The sequence below is a fragment of the Chrysemys picta genome, chromosome 6 (assembly GCF_011386835.1).
Source record: "Chrysemys picta bellii isolate R12L10 chromosome 6, ASM1138683v2, whole genome shotgun sequence".
NCBI lineage: Eukaryota > Metazoa > Chordata > Testudines > Emydidae > Chrysemys > Chrysemys picta.
This window is the reverse complement of record NC_088796.1, coordinates 37,862,135-37,868,134: the sequence shown is the minus strand read 5'-3', so window position 1 is coordinate 37,868,134 and position 6,000 is coordinate 37,862,135. Positions and strand designations below refer to the sequence as shown.

At 37.5% G+C, this 6,000-nt stretch overlaps 1 protein-coding gene across 3 annotated transcripts in view; it reads left to right on the top strand.

Moving 5' to 3' along the window:
• Positions 1 to 202: 202 nt before the first annotated feature.
• PDE4D (phosphodiesterase 4D) overlaps positions 203 to 6,000 on the top strand; it is a 1,097,801-nt gene continuing 1,092,003 nt past the window's right edge. For 2 of the 3 annotated variants that reach the window (XM_065599008.1, XM_065599009.1), the window contains exon 1: positions 203 to 340. The gene's annotated coding sequence lies outside the window, so the exon portion shown is untranslated. The remainder of the gene's footprint in view (positions 341 to 6,000) is intronic. The other variant, XM_065599005.1, reaches the window with a different exon arrangement.

Genomic DNA, 6,000 nt, shown 5'->3' with positions numbered 1-6,000 from the left:
GAAGCTGTGATTTTCTCTTTTTATTTTTCTCCCTATCTGACAGAAAGCAATCCCAGATAAGCAGATTAATGTGTGGGATAGCTCATCTTTATTGTTCTGTTGCAGCACTTTCAGCTCTTCAGAGCCAGTTAGACTTGTTATGAGGAGCTAACCGATTGGCTGGTTCTTGAGCTCAGTTTCATAAATTATAGTCCAGCGTATATGAGCATGATTGCTACAGTTGCAGTAATCCAGAGGCCTGTCAGTTCCTGACTTTACGCATGTTTGCTCCTATATGTGTTATAACATTGGCTTGGAATTTCCTGTCTTAAATAGTTTGCTATTGCATCTTCAGGAGTCTGTGAGTAATTTTGACTTTTCAAGTTAATTACATACTATAAACAAGAATGCTTGTAATTAGGAAGTATTGTATTAGCTGCTGATTAACATTTGAGATACTGTACTGTATGAGATCGAATACAATTAACCTTGGGGCTATCAACCTGACAGGGTTAACACAGCATCATGCTATAAATTCCTGTCAGCTATATTTTGAATGAATTCTTTTCAGAAATGTGCCATGCTTTGACCCTCCGTATTCTGTGTGTTTTACTATAAGAATAAGAGGATGCTGTATTTGTGGGTTATTCATGCTGACATTGCACCTAATTAGTGTCAAATCAAAGGCATATGATATATTTTCATTAGAAAAACCTCTTCATGTGGGTTGGACATAGTATGCTAGCTGTGGATGATGAATTATTAGGAGGAATGCACACACATGCCAGCATATAGTTTTGTTTTTTTTGTTTTTAGAAAAAGAGAATTTAGATGCTGTTCTCACATACGGTTTTTTAAAATACTGTAAAGTTCAAGGAACTCCAAATTATTTTTAAAATCTGTTTTACTTGAATAATCTATGATTGTCATGTTTATAGCAAGCTAAATTAGAGTTTAGGTATTAAAAAGAAAACAAATCTACTCCACACTGAATTAAAAACCCAGTGGGAAATGCTGTTTGGGATTTGCAGTTTAATCAGATGAAGTTATCACAGTGACTCCCTGATTGGTTTCCTGAGATTGTTGAGTGTTACTTCTGTTGTAGCTGAGGTTTAAAACAATACAGCAGCAGAATGAGACGAGAAAACCACCAAACTGGTGTTCAACTACTCTATAGCAAATGCAGAGTGGTCACATTTATTGCTACAAATCCATCAGTTCATGAAAGGAGTTCACTAAGTAAACTTTCCTCAGTGCTTGCTTTTTGGAAACATCGTTTTATAGTGTGTAATAAAGTTAGCATTTGTGGGTAAATTGCTTGTGTTAGTATGTGCATTACAGTATTTCTGTTAACCCATTTTAAGCCTTTGCTGTTTCTTGTTAACTTTCTTTCTGCAGCTGTACCTTCTCTGACAGATGAATGTAAGTAAGCAATAATTTTTCAATAGCATGTTTTCTTCAGACAGCTGACTTGTACTGTACATTTGAAAGGTGTAAAGCTTTTTAGGCTGTGCTGAACATAGTTGTCTGAATACCTATTAAGTTTTGTCTTGATGTCAAAGTTCTGTTAATTATTTCTGTTAGGAAATAAGTCTCATGATTAATGTTCTGTATCTTTTTTTAAAGTAGCCTTCACTTATGACATAAAAATAGGACTACAGTTAAAATGTGTTGCTATATATGTCACAGGAAAAATTTGCTCTGCCAAAAATTTTTATGGTTAAATCTCTTCCTTTTTAAAATGCATTTTTAGCTCTATTACATGCTCAGTATAGAAGTAAGAGGTGAAATGTTTCTTTTATGCTAGTGGCCTTATATTTACTGGATATGTTTTATAATACATACAGAAAGTATTCCTGCATTTCCTCAAATGGCTAATTCAACATATACTGTACTACATTCTGGTATAAAGTGTCCATACTGTTGCTGTAACACATTGTACAATGTGTGACACATTGTAAGCAAACATAAAGTGTAAGTGAGCACTATAAAATGCAATTTAATACTGCTGTGATATTGTGAAGTGTATTTCTGTTACACATCGGTCATCATATCACTGTTAGTAAACAAACTTAATACTACTAGAAGTTTCATGATACCAGACATAAAAGGCTTTTATTTAGTCAAGGTAAACTTTGAATGAACCACTTGCAACTGCTCCATCTTAAGTGGTCATTTATAGTAAGCAGACTTACCAATAGGCATTGTATTACAATTGTTCAATGTGTAAACTGTGTGTATAAATAATTAATTTGTCTGGGATTATTCACATTTAGTCCTTGCAGGGAAAATGTAGTATAAATGGTTACCTTATTGAAAAATATTTATATAAGGAATCCTATTTAGCTTTCCATTGGAATGGATGAGAAGTCTGGAATCAGTGTACTTTCCATATATTGTGTGTGAGGTTTAGGAACAATTTTGGTTGATATTTCATCATCCAGACTACAGCTTGTTGCTGTTCAGTGCTTCTCACAAATTATGTATCACCAGTCATGCTTTTCTGTCATTTGTCATTGCTTTATTGTTATCCAATCTGGATATTAATATTAAACTTGGAAGGCTAAAAGTTGCTTGTGTTTAACACAAAAAGTAAAAGAAATCAATCTATGGAAAAGCTGGCATATTTCTTAAATGTATCACTTGGGGAAGTACTGTAGGCCATAATCCCAAGGGGAGTAATGTGAAAAGAGGTCTTATTGTAGTTGAGTACATATCTCTACAAGGCTTTCAGTTCCATATTGTTAAGAACTGAAAATTGATTGATTGAACATACTACTGGTGAAATTTAGTACATAACAATGTTACTCCACTAGTGCCTAGAGGCTGTAACCCACATCAGGGCCCCATTGTGCTGGATACTGTAAGAGATGGTCTCTGCCCTGAAGCAGTTACAATATAAACAAAGATAGACAGAGGGTGGTAGGGAAAACAGAATATCATAGAAAGTGACGTGCAACCTTGGGCAAGCTACAGCAGGTCAGCAACCCAGCTAGGAGTGGAATTTCTATCTTTTAGGTCATGCTACCTTCCCTCTGTGGAAACTTTTCTGACTAGTAATATGTTTCAATACTTAAGTGTAAGATACTGGAATAATCATTCAGAAAGCCTATGCTGGACCTTGCAGAACTCTTTAAAAACAAAACCAGTATTTAAAATGCTGTGAGCAGTGTAGGTACTTAAACTAGCACCCTAGTTGTAATTTAATTTTAAAATAATGGGGTTGGTGGCAGGGGATTTTTTGTAAAGGATCCAAGGTTCTGAAGGCTTATCTTAGCAATAGAGTTAACTGGAGTTATAACTTGTGTGATGCCCTTAACTCATGTCTTGTCTACCCACACAACCTCAATTTGAGTTCCCTGGCCTGGGGGGTTTAGGCTAAAGTTTGAGTTAGCTCATCTCATCAGAGACTAACATGACCACTTTGAAATGTGGATACAGGCTAGCTCCACTTGAATGCATCTAGAATCCTAGAAAAGTAGGGCTGGAAGGACCTTGAGAGTCCATTTTGTCCATCCCCCCTGCTCTGAAGCAGGATTTAGTATACCTAGACTGTCCCTGACAGGTGTTTTTCTAACTTGTTCTTAAAAACCTCCAAGGCTGAGAATTCTACAATTTCCCTAGGTAGCCCATTCCAGTGCTTAACTATCCTTGATCATTAGAAAGCTTTTCCTAATATCCAGCCTAAATCTCCCTTGCTGCAAACTAAGCCAATTACTTCCTGTCCTACCCTCAGTTGATATGGAGAGCAATTGATCACAGTTCTCTTTATAATCTTTTACATATTTGAAGACTGTTACTAGGTCCCCCCTCTTCTCTTCTCAAAACTGAACATGCAGAGTTCTTTTAACCTTTCCTCATAGGTCAGGTTTTCTAAACCTTGTATCAATTTTGTTGCTCTCCTCTGGATTCTCTCCAATTTGTCCACATCTTTCCTAAAGTGTGGCACCCAGAACTGGACACAATACTTCAGCTGAGGCTCAGTAGAGCAGAACAATTGCTTCTCGTGTCTTGCATATGACTGTTATTACATCACAGGATTACATTTGCCTTTTTGCAACTTTGTTGACTGATATTCTGTTTGTGATCTGCTATAACCCCCAGATCCTTTTCAGCAGTACTGCTACCTAGCCAGTTATTACCCAGTCCTCTAATGCTAATACTAATTGCTAGTCCTCCAGTGCGTTCCCAAAATTCCCCCGACATATCCAGAAAGGACAGACAAGTTCTCCCACAATTCACTTGGACAGAATTCGTCAAGTGGCTCAGCTTATTGAAGTGCAAAGAACAATGGGATGTGGCACAGATGAGCGAGTGCAGTGCTAGTGTGGACAGAGCAGCTCAAGTGTTACTTCACAGTGTGGCCGCTCTCATTCCAACCAACTTGAGATAAATCTGTGTGAAGACCTATCCTGGAACTCATCTCTTTGACCCACTAAAGACCAAATTTATTATTATTTTTTTTTTTGGCAACAGCACCTAGGGGCCCATTAGGGATCCAGTCTCCTTTGCGCTATGCACTGTACAACCAGCCAGAGTTGTTGAAACAATTTTTATAGTGGGGGTGCTGATATACATTGAACCAAACTGTAAATAATATATAATGTGTATATAATGGAAACCATTTCAAGCCGGAGGGCACAGCAGCACCCCTAGTTCCAGCAGCTAAGCAACCAGCACAAAAACAGTTCTTGCCCCAGAAAGTTCACAGTCCAAGAACTCATTTATCTTCAGGCCATTCCAAAAGATGTATCTATTTTTCCCAGGCTCTTGGTAAGATTTGGTAGGCAGTGCTGAGAGGACTGGGATGGCTTGCTGAAGTTTCAAATCTTATTAGCTAACTTGATATTTTATGCATTTGTGTTGGTGGGGTACCACTGAGCCCCCCTGAACCACCAGCCTGGGCTCCCTCTCACACTGTGCTGCTGTGACAAGTTGCTAAGCTCTCCAAGCTTGCTCTTTCAATCAGCATACACACAGATAGGGACACACCCAGCTGTAGTAACATGCAGACAGGCTTTCTGACTAGCCCCTGCATGGGAAGGCTATACAACTCGGGCGTTTACCAGCTTCTCAGGCAAACCCCCCTTCTGGAGGGCAAACCCAAAATTATACCATCTTGCATTGCACAGAGAACTGTACAGCGTAAGCTCATAAAATTCGCCCTCTCCCTCAATGTGGAGAGAGATATGCAACAGCCTTCTGCCCCACGTTATGATTTCCCCACACTGGTTTTAGACAAAACAAAAACAAGTTTATTAAATACAAAAGATGGATTTTAAGTGATTATAAAGGATAGCAAACAGATCAAAGCAGCTTACCTAGCAAATAAACAAAAATGCAATCTAAACTTAATATACTAAAGAGATTGGATTTTGCCTAGTGGGCATTCCCCAGGTGTAAACACATTTGTAATAGATGCATAGACAATATTCCTAACTTCAGATACCAAAATGATACATGCATACAAATAGGATAATCATATTCAGTGAATGATAACTTTTTCAATGATCTCTTACATAAAATACATCATAGTTATGCCATAATCATATCTTATAATGTTACTATGAAGAATATGGGGCATAATGCCACAGTTGGTCTTGATATAAATAAGTTGTATAAATAAGTAAATCTTTTAAATACAGTATTGACTTGTGCGTAGAGTTTTAGGCATTTATTTACATTTGAAAAAATGGACCCAAATTGCTCTCCCTTGAGTGAAACTTTAGGGGCTGACACTATGCTAGTAATTACCTGTGTGAGCTGGACTGTCAGTTCTACTGAGAAAATTTATATCAAAACTATGAAACATGTTTTGGAGAGTTTAAGTAAATATTTTTAATCACAGAAAGCTCTATTTTTATGTTACAATACTCTAGAATATGGGCTACAGCTGTGTCCTACTTTTATCCGTTACAATCTTCTCATGGGCAGCTACAGTAAGATTTGTGCAGCCAGTAGAAATACCTCTGGTGTGTGTGGGAGGTGTGTGCATGAGCGTATGCCAATTTTGCTGTTCAC